Raw genomic sequence first — 18,441 nt, 5'->3', positions numbered from 1 at the left:
ATTATGATTGACATAAATCATTTATTTTTACTTTTGCTGTAATAATTTAAGTAAATATAAACCAAAGCAGCAGTTCACAGTAGGTGGAACAAGATTTACTGTTTTTAGAATTCACAATTCTATTATTTCCCATTTCTGAATTTGTTCATCTTTATACAAATAAAACCATTGTTTCTTTTTTAGGAGAAAATGTCAGTCTGGGGACTGTGCAGTTGTATTATTTTGTCAGGGCTTAATCTTATTTTCTTTTGTAGCACCTGGTGTGCAAGCTTCTAAAAGGATCTTGGAATTATATTATATATAATATTAAGTATATAATATCAGTGATAAATTGGTAATTGTTCTTGTTTTGGACATTTGTATCCTATATTGAACAACAAATATTTTTAAATGAAAAAAATGTATTTTATAGACTGGAGACAGTTATACGTTGCTTTGTACAAGAAAGTTCCTGATTGTGTGATGCTGTCAGGCTGGTTCACTTATTGCTGATCTAAGGACAATAAAATGTATGAAAACAGTTTGAGCAGTGTTTTTGAACGTGTGAAATGTCCCACTGCATGTCTGAAAGTTCAGTTTTGTTTAAACTCAAGAAAATGTTCTAGGTATTTTACTTTTAGTTATTTAGTCAGTATTTGTGCTGTGTTATAACATCAATTGTATCTAAAGTAATACCATAGCTAGAACAAAACTGGTCCATCTATATTTCTGGAATTTTCTTCTAATATTGAAAAAGTCAAATATTCAAGAGTTTAACAGGTCATTTCTCACACATTCAGCATAATCTTCTGAAGTTATCTCCCCCCTTGAGAAGACTTTAAGCTAAAACCGCAGTGCAAAAGAAGAGCGTGTTAGGAATATTAAGATCTTTGGATAGAACAAGTTGTAAAATTGTTTCTAGTAACAGTTTAATAATAGCTATCATAGGCTGTAAAAACCAAATGTGGTTGCGTGTCCTCTGTTACTCCTCAATTTGGACCTGGAAGAGTTTTACTGTTGAAACGAAGCCCCTATAAAAGGCAGTAGTGCATTAGTCCAACCACATAATGAAAAGGGAGAGTGCTGAGGGAAAGATACATGTGTTATAGCTATAAAACAGTTGAGCCAAATTGTAAAAATAGTACGGCAGCAACTAATGATTATTTTAGTAATAGTCGACTAGTCAGCGTTTCATTTTCTGATTAGTCGTCAAGTCAAATGATCAGTACACCACTCACGATAGTAAATTTTGATGTACAATATACTGTATTGTTCTAGAAACTATCATGACAAACAATAACAGTGAAACTACTTCATGCCACAGAGTAACCCGGAAATCTCAGTAAAAATCTTAGCAAAATTATGTGCTGTAATAAATAAAGAGCAGAATGAAGTTGTTTTTAACCCTCTAGAGGTTGATTCAAATGTGTATATATATATATATATATATATATATATATATATATATATATATATTACCAAAAATAACAAAACATTTCCTATTATATTAGTGCAAAGGAAAGATGTGAACGATTAAAAAATTAAACCTAAAAATAACAAGTCAAGCCAGGCCTAATAATTAGCCTTTTTCTACTACTCATTAAGACTTGATAAAAATAATAAATAAATAAAAATAATACATTAGCTGTCAAATAAGGTGTCAAATATGGTGACTCAAGCTGTCAAATATGGTGACTCTAGGCTTCCAGATGGAAAATATTTACTGTATCATTAATGAAAATCAGAAATTGTTTGTAAATTTTTGACATTTTCATTTAATAATACCACTGTCTTTGTCTTTTCATATGTGTTTGAGAGTCGGTCTAGTTCAGATCAAAATACAAACGTGATTATTTCTACAGTCAACCGGTCATCATTAGTCAATTAATCGTTGCAACTGTGAAAAAAATAGGCCACAATTTGAGAAGCAACACAGACTTTCATCATGTATTTTTGGGCATGAATCACTCCAGACTTGGTTGTGTTCTAAATTCTCTCACACAACCTCTATCTACCTTGCTAATCCAGCCTTTGTGCAGTGCTCACTTTCTCCCTTTGCGCGGATTGGTACAGCCTACATTGGATTACCTTCTCATTGGTCGGCTCAGTCTACGTCATCGCCGTAGCCCCACCTCCGCGCCGCCCCCCTCCAGCCCAGCCGCTTCAGGATGTGGAGAGCGATGCTGGGGCAGGCGGCAGTAGCGTGTCATCAGGACCACAAGCCGGAGTAGGATGGAGACACGAAGGTAGGCACGTTGGATTTTACTGCCTTTATCTAGAAAAAAAAAACAGGAATATGCTTTGTTGAGGGCGCTTTTGGTTCATCGCTCGCGGTGCACGTCTCTCACCAGCGTAGTCCGCGCGGAGCAGCACGTTTGTTTTAGGAGCTTTGTTTTTGAGCCGCTAATGAATCGGTCACTTTGCTGCTCCGTCAACGCGATTGGCGCTGCTGCCGCTGCTGCTGGTGGTGTGATGGTGGTGGTGCTGATGGTGCTGGTGGTGCTCTCTGGCCGCACAGAAGGGAAGAAAAGGTCCGAGATGCAGTGGTTGTTCTGGGCGTAGGACGGTGCAGGGGGCGAGTTGCGCCGGATAAAGAAAAGTTGAAGCCTCTGTATTCCTGCTGCTGCTGAACTCATGCTAATGCGAGTCTGCGACGGACGCGATGCTCCAGTCACCTTAGCTACGGAGACAAGAAAGAAGTAAGTTCACGTTGTAAGTGTGTCCATCCGTCTACCTAATTGTGAGCAACAAAAATGAATAATAAAGCATCATTTTAGACATTGTATTTCTTCAGGACTTACCTATTCGCGGTGTGCATTTTTGTGATTAATACAATGAAAGTAAAGAAATAGAAAAGAAAGAAAAGAAAATAAGTACAAAAATGCACATATACAGTAACAAAAATAAATGCATGCAACAAAGTAACGTTGGTTTACTGTTAATTGGCCTATATTCCTATTTATGGGGTTTCGCTCACTGTTACAGGCAGCATTTTGATAACTTTTCACCATTCAGAATATTGATCATTCCTATGGCAACGGTCCTACTTTTTCCGCGTCCTAAAAAACATGGATAACATTGTTAATATGCTTAAAACTCAAGTGTACACCTGAAGGCTACATTCCTATTCCTGAGATTCAGCGCCTATGCAACATTTGAGGATTTTTCACATTCAAACGATATAATAATTAGTTAAACTTGTATTTATCATATTGTACTACTTACTATTGCTGTAATAATCTGTGGGTTTGTAGATTTGGGTTTGGAAAAGTGAAATCTTCCACCATCCCCCCTTCTCAAACCAGTCAGTTTCTCTACGTGTTGTAAACTATATCATATAAAGGTTTGAAATAAATAACAAACTTACTAATCGCTATGGCAACAGTTCTATTTCCCCATCATTCTGAATCTCATGGTCAGGCTTTTGAAGGGATGGCGTTTTCATTAGGCTGTGTGCAACTGTTTTCTACCAGCAAAAAAAAAATGAATTCCTGGTATGTGCAACATGTTGAGGACTTTGAATTCAAAAAATTTCTTGTTACGTTTTGAATCATTCTGAAACCGTTTAACAGGTTACTTAATTACTGACAAGGTAATTAGTAGCAGACAGCAGTTCATTGTTGAATCAGTCTATTTTGTAAAAGATGAATGTCAATCTTAACCAGAATGTGTACAATAATAATCATCATCATCATCCTCATAATAATCATAATAATAATAATAATAATAATAATAATAATACTACACTGCTTATAACACCATCCAATCGCACATCCTCTTCACCTTCAGTGTGTGCCATTGTGCTCATAACAATATAATTTTAAATAATAGATCACGCTCTGTGAGGCTCTCATTCTGATAAGATGTGGTAGTTGTCATAGAAACAGTATGGACAAAAACTTTATTCTTGTTGGCTACCTTGACTGCGTGTTGCATAATGAAGCACCATATTCACTGGACTTCACTATTCACTACTTTTTTACAAGCTTGAGAAGACGAATATCATTTTTGCAACAGTTAAACATCAGAGTCAAAAGTCAGGACGTCGTCTTAAAGAACAGACCGCAGCAAAGAACAGTTTAGGTCATTATCTGGATCAAACGCTAATCCTGCTTCTCTTCCCCTCACGTCATGAAAGATCCTCCATATCCATCTGGTCCTTCTTTGGCTGTTGGCATGATTTGGTTGGAGTTTGCTATGCCACGAAGCATTTAGCTCACTCACGTCTTTGCTTGTGACCTGCTTACTAGTACTGCTCCACTAATCACGTTCCTGCAAGGTGTAATTAGTCGAATGGCTGCAACCTTAATCCGCAGAGTAACTCCAGGGTAGTTCAGCAACGGCTTTGCTTTGTCAGACAGTATTTAGCTGTGGAGGCCAGGTGGATGAGCAGGAAGACCATCGTGTTTAGCTCCTGTTTGCATTGTTTTTAGCGGTAGTGAAGCCGTTGCATTTCATCTCCTTAGTCAGTCGTTACCATGGGCCAAAGGTCTTTCATTCTTTTCCTCTCCACTTGCAGGCCACCCGAGTAGGCTGCTGGGTTAATAGTTACCTGCCAACAGAAATAAACCACAATTATATTTTGAAACATTTTCTTCAGTTTTAATGATGAACAAAGTCTTTGAATCAGCAATAGTTACATTTACAGTTACTAAACAAGTGATTGTGTGATATGATAAGGCATGAGCTTTGTTGGCAGATAGTTAAATAGTCAAATAATAGCATACATCAGCATCTCAAAACTAAAAACACTCTTCTTGGTTATCTAATGCATGGGCTCCCAAAGTCGGGGTCATAATTCACAAGATTTCAGGATATAATTTCACAGTAATGACAAGGAGTTTATATTTAAGTGATAATGTTCTATTTTTGGTAAAATAAGACTATAAAATACTAAAATAAATGTCCTTTCCTTACTAGAAATAATCCTTTGCATCAAGTACATTTTGACGTGGGGGTCCAGAGTTCTTCACATGGTTATTTGGTGGTCTTGGCCTAAAAGGTTTGGGAATCCCTGACGGAAAAGAAGTGCCCTAAAAAGCACATAAAGGCGCTGTCTTCCGGCTTGTACCACTTTGGAACAGTGAGAGCTGTTCCGGTGACACAATGCCTCAGATTGTTCTGAAATGATGATTAGACCTCTCCTTTTCGCAGATTGGCTGGCTCCAAAATTGTGGTATTTTTTTTATGTGATTTGAAGGACCTCATGAGATTACAGCCCAGTTTTGGCCTATTCACCAGGCCCCACTCAGACAGGCACTCGGCCATGTTCCTCTGAGCCAGTGAACTCATGTCTGTCTGGGAAAGAGCCGACATTATTGCAAGATTATTTAGTAAAAAGTGTTTGGCAAATTCATTGTTCAACTTCAGAGTGCAAAAAGTGAATTGGTATGGATTGATTTCTTATTCAGTTCGTATTTGTTTGTCAGGGCGCACTTTGTTGTGCGCCCTGACAGTTTGTTGTTGTGCCCTTTGGCAAGCTATTTTACCGCTCTATTGCCTAAATGTGTTTAAATGAATGAGTGATTGGTTATGATCGGAGAAGCTGTTGGCGTTGCATTAAAGCGGCTAAACCAGATTTTTTCATGTTAAAGTAAAATCTATTTTGCCCCAGCAGAGATACAGTATTGTAAAAGCAGCTCTTAGGGTGAAATTGAAACATTATGCACTGTCTGCTGCTAATTACACTCTTTTATTCTCCGTGAAGCAGAAAGCGCACGGTTAGCATGCTAGTTGTTGTTAGCATTACCGTGACTAATCGGGATGTTATAGAAACGCATTAGGTAAGTGAGCAATACATATGGAATCCTGCAAAGAGTTTAAAATGAACTAATCCTAGCTTTTCCCCCTTCGTTGCATGAGTAATTTCATTTGCCTTCATTATTCTGTCCTTTTTACAGCCATATTTATTTCAAAGATTTCCTTTAAACCCAATAAAGTAACAAAAGAGTTTAGCGTGTGAAAGTTAGTTACAAATACACATTATTGGCATTGTCATTGCACTAATGTTACGCCCAAATAATTGACTATTCATTACTCATTAAATAACATACAATAGTGCTAGTGAAAATAGTGGTTATTAGGATTGGGAGCATCGGGATCGAAATCGATACTGACTCAGTGAAATGTGGGTATAAATACTGTTGTATGTGTTAAAGATATTCATGTCTTTATTGTTTTGTGTCACCTTCACCAGTAGCAGTCTGTGTCAGGTGTTCTTTTTGTCCTTTAGAGTCTATTTTAAACCTTTTTCAGACATATATTAATTAAAATGCCGCCTCCCATAAGCTTAGACCAACATTGAGTAATCGGTATTGAAAAAAATGACCGTCAAAGTACTTGGTGTTGTATGGATACCAAATATTGTGACATTGCCCATCTCTAGTGGGTATAATTCTCCCACAAGTGATTCGACAATGAATAAATAAACCATCTCAAACGATAATAAAAAGTTGTCACTCTCCTCCAATCACACAAATTGATGGAGCAAATAGAAACTTGATTAAACTTCTAATTATTATTGTTTGTGTGATTTATTTGCAATCCATTTTGTGTTGTTAATTTCACAGTTCCGTTTCCGCCGCCCTAAGGTTTTCCATCTTGAGTGACTTACTGCAGCCCCAATATAATGAAATGTACTTTTGGAGAGTAATCTTGTAGGTCACATTGAGTCATGTAATTTCGGTGGTCATATAATTGGTTTACCAGTCTACAAAATAACTAATGGCAAAACAAATCTGTCTTTAAATTGGGGGAATTGACATAACTACCTTGTTCTGCCCTGAAAATTCATACAACAATTTCTGAATGAATTGCGGAATGGTCAAAACAATCTACTTTTTACGTAGAAAAAAAAACAATTTATTTCACATGGCGTGGGATTGAAATGTTCTTTGTCTATTATTTTGAAAAAGAATGAACCGTTCTTCTGACCAATACACAACCATGCAGCCAAATTGATAATGACCAGGCCTGAGTTATTTGTGGCAAATCAAATCAGACCGAAGACAAGGCTCCCAACCGGATGCCCTGATTACCCAAACGAGGCTGAGCATGTGACCAATGTTATCCGGCAAGGTCAAGTAATTAATAACGTTGTACATACACATTCAATGCTGATTCTTTTTGTTTCAGTTGAGCTGGTCAGTTTGAGTTTGGTGCTGACCTTATATCACCATGACCCAGGTTGTTATCCAGGCTCTCCAGAACACTGCCTCTAGCCTTTTGAAACCAGCATCTTTCAGGTTGGTTTGAAAAGCTTTTAGAGGTCATCGTCTTACATAATTCACACAGTTGGCATCACTAACTGGTCATCTATTGTGTTAAATAATAGTCCAAATGAGTTCATAGTTTTGTCATTTTACTACAGATATCTTACGCCTACACAATAAACAGCTTTCACCTCTTGTTTTTGACTTGTAAATATGTTGATGGTACATATTCAAATGGTTTTATTTTGTGCAATGACTATGGTGCCCTTTTCAGAAACAAAGCTTGTTTTTCATGTAATGCCAGGATAAGCCTCTGCAGTGGTGTCAGCAAACAGAGTCTTCTTTGTGGGGACATTGTGCTTTTTACACATGTTGAACACTGTAGATCATGGAGCCTCACTCATCACTGCACCTTGGTGAACGTGCCCTCGACTTCCACTCTGGTGTTCATTTATAAATCTATCATGTTACTTCAGTCACTATTGTACATAAGGGTGGGTACTAGGGCTGCTTGAATATAATAATCATGATTATTCAAACTTTTTTTTTTTTTCAAACAACCCAAATTTAACTTATTATTAGTTTTGCCCATTACTAGTTTGTCTTTCCCATTGGCCTATTTTAAGCTTTTCATTATTTGAACGAAATGTGAGCTTACTTACTGAACTAAATCGCATTTGATTTGTCTGTGACTGTAGCTATAGTAACATTTAGGATTTCTATTTGTGTGCAGTGTTTCTATGTAGGGCTGTGCAATAGTTTATGACAATTTGCGATTATTAGGCCTAACGATTACAAAAAATGCATAATGGAAAGGTTACAGATAATAATGAATGACTGCACACACAGAGCTGCCTCTCTCTCCTCTACAGAGGGGGCGCTGCAGGACAGACTGCTGCTTCTGCGTGTCCTCAGTGACCCTAGGGAAGCTTTCTATCTAGGACTTTTCTGAGGGGTTAGTTTGTTTAGTTTTCCGTTTTTAGTTTTTAGTGTTCTGAAAAGTTGTTTGACGCGAGAGGCGAATATACAGTACTGTACATGCTGTGCCCACGCAGAGAGCAGGAGTGTGTACTTATTATCCTCATTAAGTTTGTCCTGAAGCGACGCCAACATCCAGCTAGATGTGCTGCTGTTATTATTTCCACCTGCTTTTGTTTCATAGATTTATGATGTAAACTGTACTCAGTAGTCTAAATTTAGCCGCTAATAACTACTTCTTGTAGACACAATGTAGCTAACCACAAACTGCCTATGTTGTACAAGTTAAGTTATGTAGTTGGCAAATCTAATCAATTCAAACGGTTCTTACTGGCGGAGTTACTGACACTGTGAATATAGAATTACATTTCACACGTTTGGCCTCTTTGATAATGAACAATACACCCTATATATTTTAAAGGTTTTGTAGCAGTAGAATGGATTTAACACGACATGACCTGAATTGGTGGTCGTGTTCAATCATTAGCCTTTCTCTTGTTGAACACAGTCATCATTTGATCCAAAGCTGGCTCAATCCGCTCTCTGATGCCAGGGTTATTGTGGTATGCTGCTGTACTGCGTTTGACTAGGTTTGGAGCTGCCTTATTAGATGAATGGATTTGAAGTGCGCCCTGTTGAAGTTGGGCTTGATTTCCCCAGTGAGCACCCGACTGACCGAATACTTTTTATTAAGCTGACTGAAATGGCTGTGGACATGTTCTTCGGGCTGGAGCAGAAGAAAATGGAAAGTTTGAAAGCTGGTTTTACACTGAAACCCACTGGGACTTTTACTTAGCCTGACAGTTGTAATTTAATATCGGCAGCGCACTCTTATTCAAATTTGCCAACTGTTTTAGAGTCAGCTCTTTACGTGGCTGGCCTGCTGTTTTGAGAACGTAAACCGTCTGTGAAAAATGTATTGAGCTTTACAGTCTTTGCGTTTTCAATCACTTGTTTGTGGAAACAAATGGCTCTCCAGGGACCGTGCAGGAGCAACAGTCTGTGCTCTATGAGGAAAAGTGACAATGCGGTCAACAAAATATGTGTTGTGAAAGTCTTAATCATTTTAAATATAATGACTCGAGAAATATACTATGTGACTTTAGAGTACATGGCATGTATTGATAATATATCAGGCAAGGAATGGAGTCTTCAAAATCAATAGGAAAGACTTAATTTATAAGTAGACTATTGATAGCCCTGCTGAGAAACAAAATACAAACTAAAATAACAACACGACAACATTGACTTTCCTGAATGGGCTTTGCCTGTATCAGAACTAATATTAGATCACAGTAGAATTTAAGAAACTGCCTTTATTTAGTGTCATTTATGCATTTATGCATCATTTTGGTATTCAAATTGGCATCAAGTAACACGCATTTTCCTAGTAGAAACATTTAGTTTGAAATTGTATCATGGCAATAGAATAAAACGTTAAACGTTGAAAGTTTAACTTTATTTGGAAGTAAAAGGGGATGTTTTGTAAATGCCAGTCTTTTCAGCAAAAAGCTCTTTATACTTGTATCTGGGTAATTAGATCAAAGTCCACAACCTTGTCTCCTCTCTCTTTCGCTCTATGAAGGCTAAAATGGTTAAAAATAAGCAGAAGGTGCCATGGAGAAATGATGATTTGGTCAGGGCACAGAAAAGGGAGTGCCGCCGGGCCCAACGGAAATGGCACAAGTCAAAGCTCCAGGTTCAAAAAGAGATTTACAGAAAGAAGTTTGTTCACCAAAAGCAAAACATGTACATGGAGCCCAGTCTTCTCCGGCACCTCCACCGCTCTACTGGCTTTACTGGCTCTACTGGTTCTACTGGCTCTACTGGCTCTACTGGCTCTGCTGGCTCTACTGGCTCTGCTGGCTCTACTGGCTCTACTGGCTCTGCAGGCTCTACTGGCTCTACTGGCTCTGCTGGCTCTACTGGCGCTACTGGCTCTGCTGGCTCTACTGGCTCTACTGGCTCTGCTGGGTCTACTGGCTCTGCTGGCTCTACTGGCTCTACTGGCTCTGCTGGCTCTACTGGCTCTACTGGCTCTGCTGGGTCTACTGGCTCTACTGGCTCTACTGGCTCTACTGGCTCTGCTGGCTCTGCTGGCTCTGCTGGCTCTACTGGCTCTACTGGCTCTACTGGCTCTACTGGCTCTGTTGGCTCTACTGGCTCTACTGGCTCTGCTGGCTCTGCTGGCTCTACTGGCTCTGCTGGCTCTACTGGCTCTACTGGCTCTGCTGGCTCTACTGGCGCTGCTGGCTCTACTGGCTCTACTTTGCTGAGCATGGATCTGAAGGAGGGGTCCTTCCACGGGTCCTTTGATCGGCCTTGATGACAAATTTACAGCCGATGTATTGGTCGATCTCTATTTCCAACTGTATCAAAACTAAAAGGAACAAGAGAAAAATATGTTTATCTGCACGATAAGTGCTGTTAGGCTGCAACAAGCTCTGCACTAGAGTCAAAAACGGCAAAGTCTAATCACTGCTGCAAGAATGAAGAGACCACTGACTGATCACAACCTGATCATTAACAACATGGAGTGCAGAATCAATGACTCTGGAAACATTTTATAACACCATGTCAAAGTGCTCATTATTCACAGGGAGGGGTTGAATGATGAAGAAATTGTGGTTGCTGCGAGGCACATCATTATCATGTGTCCTGGAAGTGTCCTGTTGCACAGAAATATTGGACAGAAATGAACAAGGCATTGCAGACTGTTTTTGACACCACCATCCCACTCAATTTCAGAACTATTTACTTTGGCTTCAAAACCCCTGCCATGGACACAATAAATGGATACCTTTGGAACATACTTCTGGTGGCTGGGAAAAAGACCATGACAAAAACAAAAATGTTTTCAACTCTACAACTCTGTCTGTTTTTGTGCAAAAACAACAGTTAAACACAACTGTGCCACAGGGATTCTTATAATAAACTATTGCCCATTTGAATCTCGGAGAGAAGAATCTTGGCATCATAATGTATGATTCTCTTTTTTGTGGAGGGTGGAGCCCTCTGTTTCGCTTTAGGCCAGAGGATATACATTGGTGATAATTGTACCTTAGACCACATTTCTATCCAGAGATGGATTGTCTTTCCTGGCAAATATCTCTGAACTGAAGAAGCTTTGATGACATTAGAAAATAAGGGGGTGGCATCCAAAGAAGGCTTAAAGTATATTAAGTACAACATATTATTATTAATTTCTGGCCCTGCCCGGTTCTTTTTCCCCCTGTTTGTTTGAAAATGATGAGTGGCAAAACGTCTTTACTCATTTGTCCAGTTGACTGAATTTGATTTTCTTTTTTAACAGAAACTGCTTGGACGACTGAGAGACTACACAGACATCTTTATATTAATGTGGGTTACTTTTTTGTGAATTTGTGTCGGGGAGCAAACAAATTCACCTCTGATACCATATGCATTTCCCCAAGAAGTATGCATTTGTGTTCACTTTTCCTTTCGAGTGGAAGCGGCGCTTTGACAAACACAGTCTTTGTTTATCATGCTTGATTAGCCATGTGCTCAGAGAGATAGCATCTTTTTACTGGTCTGGATGTTCTTCTCATATACTGTAGTTTAATACTGTTGCGCATCATTGGCAAACTTCACAGAACCAAAGTATCAGATCGGTATTGGAACATACTGTCATTATCCATCATCTGCAAACAGAACACTTCACAGTGTCCCTGACTATTTACTCACCAATTTATATTGAGACCATTCTTAAGCAGGTGTAAATGCAGGCAGTAGGTGTGATTGGCAGTGTCACTTCCAGATGATAATGGGCAGATAGGAGTTAACAGCGTGTGCGATCTCATGCATAATGCAGCGCTAACACTGACGGGGACAACAGTGAGCAGAGATACGAAGACACCTCTGCTCCAAAGAAACACCTGAGCTCTGCACAAGACTGACGGAGACATTAGCACAAAAAGTGAGACTACATACAATTATGGATGAGATAAACTGCTCTTTTTATTGTCCTTTTGGCTACTAGATTTCTTAACTGTTGTAATCTAAAGCAGTGGGGGTTTTGTATGCTGCATTATATTTGTAAAGGTGCCACTTTGGAACTTGTTGGGCTGTAGTCGTTCCTTGTCATTAATTGGTTGACGGTCTCTTCCGATATGGATTTATTATTTTGAGCCGATACGATATCTAACATTTTGTTGCTGCTCTGGCCAATAACCAATTTTTGCCAAACCCAATCTTTACATTTTAAAATCCATAGCAAGGCTCATAAATCTATCTTAAGTTGAAAGGTTACAAATTCATTTTTCACATGAGTCAAAATGATAAGAGAAGGCATTCATTTCTATAAAATAATTCTTGTCATGACTGTGTAAACATCAGCTATATTTTTAGCCTAAATGCTCTTCTCTTTCCATTTTTTACTCATTACTTGATGCTAAAAGTCAAAGTTCGAACGATCTGGAGGAAAAACTGGGAATGACACGTGGGCACACACAGACTGGGGCATCATATATTGACTGATATTGATACTGGATCCGGTATTCCTGGGTTTCAGGCATAAGGATTCCTTCTTAATTCGAAGGATATGGCATGACAACGAGCCTTTGTTGTTACATTAAAATGTGCTATTCAAATCAAAATATTATACCTTTTGACTGGAGAATTGAAGATTCTGTTGACTATCCTACTTCTTTGTGTACATTGTTGTTTTGTGCAAGATCCTTACATTTTGGTTCAGCTTTTTGCCAGTGCCATACTGCGTTATCCTTTAGTCGAAGTCTTTTGTCAACCAAGAATGTCTTTAGTTGAATAACAGCCGTAGTCATTTTTCTGGTGGGAGGCTTTACAACTTGCTATTGTCTTGCCTGAATGTTCCACAGAATGGCATCAAACTCACCCATCTCACTGTCTTATTTTTTGTTAAATTCTAGCTATTATTATGTTATGTTATTATATTATTCTGTACAACTTTCCATGTAGGCAAAGCAATACTGAATCTGAATGGAGATGGGCAGATGGCAGCCCCTCCATCTGAAACGTTTTGTCTAAATACTTTTAACCTGTGATATTACTTTTCCAAAACTGTGTTGTGTGAGCTTGAATTCTGCTCTGACAAGGGAGTTAGAATTTAGAACATTTTTACCAGCCAAAATGAAAATCTCTCCAAAGTTGCCACTATGCTCTTGTGGGTGCGAAGAAAATGTCATTATACAAATTGTAATGATCTGCGATCTAGTTACATTGCAGTAAGTAATTCCACAACTCTCCTGAACAAACTTAACAAATCCACCAGGCACAAAATGACTCACATCCATCTTAAAGGCATATTTACACTCTATTTCATCACCAGGAAGCAGTTTGGATCAGAATCTGTCTTGTATGTATTCAGATAGTTTTAGAATACACCTCACTTCCACGCATGTTCTGAAATGTAGTTTAGTTTAAAGTAAGGCCCTGAAGTCATGACCTTGTGCTAAGGTTGTTTCCTCACTCTGAAACAAGCGCTGACTTTCTTTTGACGTCACATGTTCACCTTTGAATGTGTCAAATGAATAAGCTTCGCAAAGAGAGCGTACTCCGTGCCATATTCATTTTTAAAGTTGCACAGTTGGACTTGCATGCTAAAATAAGAGATCAACAAAGCCAACAGTGCATGACGTGACCAGTTTACTGCCATTTCTGTTTGTAGCTGTTAAGCAGAGCAAAGAGGAAGGAGATGTTTGACTTTTAAACCAAATTTGTTGAATTTTCTCAAAAAGCAAAGACAAAACTTTTCTTTAAACTGCCAGTAAAGAAAATACATTGGATGACTATTATGATTAGCACATAGTTACTGTGAGATAATGTGTGATATAAATGGACTAAATACTAGGGCTGTCTGTTGCGGTTAAATCATTTCTCTTGTGGGAACTTTATGCGCCTCAGCTCAGTGGTGTGAGCTATAACACATAGATCCATAATAATACTTGTAAACAGCGGTTGTACATGAAGAATTGCAACACAAAATAACGGGGTAAAGAAGGAAATTGTATCATAACTGATGAAGAATGGGAACATACACATCTCAATGGAGAAGGCCAAAATCCCATGTCTGGAAAGAATTCTGTTGGGAAAATGCATCATGTTTTTATAACCCCATGTGAAAGTGCACATTATTCACAGAAAAATACTAATTGTTTGACTTTAAAATAATATATCTGTGACATAAAACTCCAATAATGTAAATGATCGATGGATACCAATGGAATGTTCTTTTGGCTGCAGCAAGAAAAAGCAATAACAAGGAAATTTTTGACAGGTATGAAACCAACTGTCAAGGACTGGACTGAAATAACTAGACTGGAAAAAATGTTACTTTGACCTCAAATGTGCACAAATTTACCAGTCTCTGGGGCAGATGGGACTGATACATAGGGGAACATGTGACTAACCGTTTATATTGTCTAGTTTATTCTTTGTTTTATCTTTTTCTCCCATGCTCTGCTTTTTTAAAAATAAGAACATCAAGAAAAAAATGAAGTTAGGCAGGTGTCAACACAAGTTATTGAGTAAAACTTGATGTCGTTGTAGCGCTTCCCGATGAGTGGATTTATGTTAGAGTGTACGGCTACTCCAGTAAGTAAGTATGTATTGCAGAAAGCCCATACAATCCTAGAACAATGTCTGTTCGAGCAATCTGACTGAAGGGAAACAGTAACACACTTTGAAGTTTCCTTAAAATGGCTGTAGAAAGTACCTGTCTTACTACAACCCTCTGTTACATATTCCGAGCGTCTTTGCAGCAGGTAAAGAAACATCAATGGGCTCATAGTTAAAGCTGGGTTCCTGATTTTCACACTGTAACTCTCTCAGTAATCTTTTTTTTTTTTTTTTTTTTTCAAGCGTGCAGGGCTTTGAAACTGTTTTTTCAAATGGCAAAGTGAATCTAGGCGGACCATCCATGCACAGCCAATCAGAGCACTGCTTTCAGCTTTTACTTTTGGGTTGACGAAGACATAAAATACTATATTATTAGCTACAGACAATGTACAGCTGTCTCATTTTGATTACAAAGTGATGCTTTTACAACATACCCTTTGGTGGAAACCATAAAATGTACTAATTTACAAGAAAACAAAACCCTAGCACCCTAGCTTTAAACACTTAAATTACACTGGTCATTAAAATGCAAAATGTGTTGCAGTTGCTTGAGCCGTTGTGTAGTTTGATTGAACATGGCAATATTTTGGTTACCGTGACAGCCCTACTAAATAGTGTTTCAATGGGTGCTTTCCTGGTTTGGTCCTGGTTTGAACCGAGTTCACTAGTACTCAAGGTGTTCTGCAGTTCTAGACTTTAGGATCGTTTTGTTATCATGGTTTTATAGTGTTTTATAGTCAAGGCCCGCGTTTGTCGTTATCGTTTAGTCAGTTAGAATTAGTCCTTGTCTTAATATTTCTAAAGCCCTTAATGAGGTGCCTCTTGATGACAAAGGTAGATCTACTGGATGAACATATACGCTCACCTATTGTGTTGCTTGTACACAGTCACAACTGAGTCAAGGGTATATCACTGAAGCATGTCCGTCATGAGCCAGGGCAATTATCCGTCAAAGCAGGAACAGGTCGATCCGATCTCCCCTCTCCACCTCGGCCTCCAAGGACCAGAGCATCGGGACATCCTGTGAAGGTGACTCTTTGCCCGCATTGAGCAGGGAAAGAGATATTCCTCTGCAAACACCACACCAATTACTGAAGCAGGACCGATGTGGGCTGGAGACTGCAGCCAACGCTTTTGACCCACGTTTTAAGAACAATCAGGTTTATGCCATGTTAGGATCAGTAAAATGTGCTGAAATGCAGTTTTCCCGTTTTTAATAGTTTTATTTTTAGTATTTGTGTTGAAGGAATATAATGGGTAGCGTTCTCATTCTAGAATTATGTTGTCATAATTTCAGAAGGATTGGAAGGGCCTTTAAAACTCTTAAGGGGTTTTACTGTAAAATGTATGAGCCACAAATGTTGAAACTTATCATTATTTGTGAAAGATTTCACAAACTTCAAATGGCTTCAGTGCGGCTTCCTTCCAAATGACAATTTGGGGTAAATAATGGCATTGTGAAGCTATTGTGAAAAACTGTGTGAATTCGTTTTTTGCCTATTTTGTGACAGAGAAGATGTTACTTTGTGCCAGTTTTTGTTTCATGTGCATAGATCTTGTATTTACAGAGAAGGAGAGAGAACAATCAACTACCTTCTATCATTGAATTCTGACCTGTCCTTCAGCTCAGTTTTAAACCATGATAATAATAGAATATTTTGCCTATACTAAACGCTAGTGGCTCAGTTAAATGGTGTTGATACTTTGGCTAATGTTTTCTAATGAGGCTACAATAATGTTCTTGCCTTATCATTATTTCCCCTAATGGCTACAGGGATGACTGGAGCCTATCCCAGTGACTTTGACACTTCCACTCCCACAAGTGTGTTACTGATGTGGCCTGTGTTAAATGGTCTTGCATTCCTGTTTCCTGGTTGGTGGACTGGGTTCCGCTGGCTCTGGGTTGGCTCCTTGCCTCTGCTTTGGATTGATGGGTTGTTTAACTGCTCTACCAATCACAATCCACTGCCTGCACCTGCCTATGCCTCGACCAATAAAAGCATCTGGATCAGTGACAGGTCACCAACGCTCTGTGTTAGATGTGTCTCTTTGTGTGACTGTTCTGATAGTCTAGTATTAAGTGATTGCTTGGTCTTCGGGTTTGTGTATTTGTAATTTGTTTGGATTTAATCTTATGCTAGAGCCTATTTTTGTTTAATGAGAACATTATTATTATTATTATTATTATTATTGTTTTTGCCTGTGGCTTATACTTATTTATAAAAAACACATAATTTATACACTTTAACATTCTTGGTTGTGTTACTTTCCCTTCTTTTTCCCCTAGTTCAGACTTTATTGTAACACATTGTTGGCTCCTTCGGGATCTGAACCGGGATCTCGCAGATATATTATGAATTGTCTATTTGTTATCTTAAAAATGTCACCCTGCCTGACCCAGTCTGGCTAAACCTAGATATTTCCTGTATTCAGATGTGTGGACCCTGTCATCAGTGTGCACAATGGCCCTTTTTGTTGCTTGTGGAGGTCCGGTTGCTATTCCAGGCCTGTTGTCTCTCCGAGGACAGAGAAGGTCAGCTCCACCTGAGTCAGCTGCAGCTCTCCCTTCTACAGACAGGAGCTCACGCTGCCGCACAGTGTCTGCTTTCAACCCTGCATTATAGTACACCAAAGTGCAAGAAAACCCAGACTCTGAGGCATTCAGTGTGAATGTGTATTACAGCCATTTTGCCGTTCACAGTTGCATCTTAAGTCTGATCTATACATCTATAATATCTATAATACAATCTTGGACATTGTCAGTTGGGGTGGGAAGTATTTTTCTGACCACTGCTGTTGTGATTAGCTAATTTCCTGTAATTTCTTGTTTTAATAGTCTTTCAGAGTGCATATTTTTAAGGGAGTGTCTGTCTGCAGTGCCGCGGTGCGCGGCCGAAACTGCGATGTTATTTTTGTGCCGGCCGCGCGCCGCGGCTCCTGAAACTGCGCCGCTATTTGACCGCGTTTTAGCGCCGTTTTAGACCGCACCGCGTTAAGGTTAGGGTTAAGGTTAGGGTTAGGGTTAGGGTTAGCCATGAGGCTATAACGGGCTATAAGGGAAATGCCTCGGTCCCTGAAACTGCGCGGCCATTTGACCGCGCCGCGGCTCTCCACCCACGGCCTATTTTTAACCACATCTGCATTACAGTTTTAGAGAAGACAAACTTATTAATACACCAGAACAGTTTGTAGTGGTCTAAACTCTTAACTAGTTCTATAAATGTTAAATAATAGTGATACAGTTTTCATCTTTTATTAAAAGTGATAGTGTTTTTTTCATCTTTCAATCTTGAACTTTAACATAAGTAGATTTTTGTTTTACATTTTGTTCATTGTAAACCACAATATTGATCTCGATTGGCGTAGTAACAGATATGGATCCATTTACTTCCTGTTTGACACTGCAGCAACTGACAAGCCCCGCCTCTTCATAGTGGCCTGTCACCTGAACAGGCATATTCAAATGTGTTTTTTTTTTTTTTTTAAGTTGCTAAGTGACATTTTACATGTGTCACTTTAATTTTTTTTCCAATAATCACAACTAAGTAAAGGGATGTGGGCGGAAATAGGGGGTAGGAATTTTCTGAGCACTCGAGCCTCAGTTGCAGGACAATACAGGATCACTCAGACATGCCGGAATCAATCAAAATACAACTTT

General features: G+C 38.9%; 1 protein-coding gene across 1 annotated transcript in view; it reads left to right on the top strand.

Moving 5' to 3' along the window:
- Positions 1 to 2,158: 2,158 nt before the first annotated feature.
- Positions 2,159 to 18,441, top strand: part of b3galt1b (UDP-Gal:betaGlcNAc beta 1,3-galactosyltransferase, polypeptide 1b) — an 89,250-nt gene continuing 72,967 nt past the window's right edge. The window contains exon 1 of the mRNA XM_072444317.1: positions 2,159 to 2,225. The gene's annotated coding sequence lies outside the window, so the exon portion shown is untranslated. The remainder of the gene's footprint in view (positions 2,226 to 18,441) is intronic.

Source organism: Eucyclogobius newberryi, unplaced genomic scaffold, assembly GCF_026437365.1.
Source record: "Eucyclogobius newberryi isolate DKJ021-1_F unplaced genomic scaffold, fEucNew1.0.hap1 SCAF_14, whole genome shotgun sequence".
In the NCBI taxonomy this organism is placed as follows: Eukaryota; Metazoa; Chordata; class Actinopteri; order Gobiiformes; family Gobiidae; genus Eucyclogobius; species Eucyclogobius newberryi.
The sequence above is the reverse complement of the archived record's forward strand: the minus strand, read 5'-3'. Positions and strand labels throughout refer to the sequence as shown.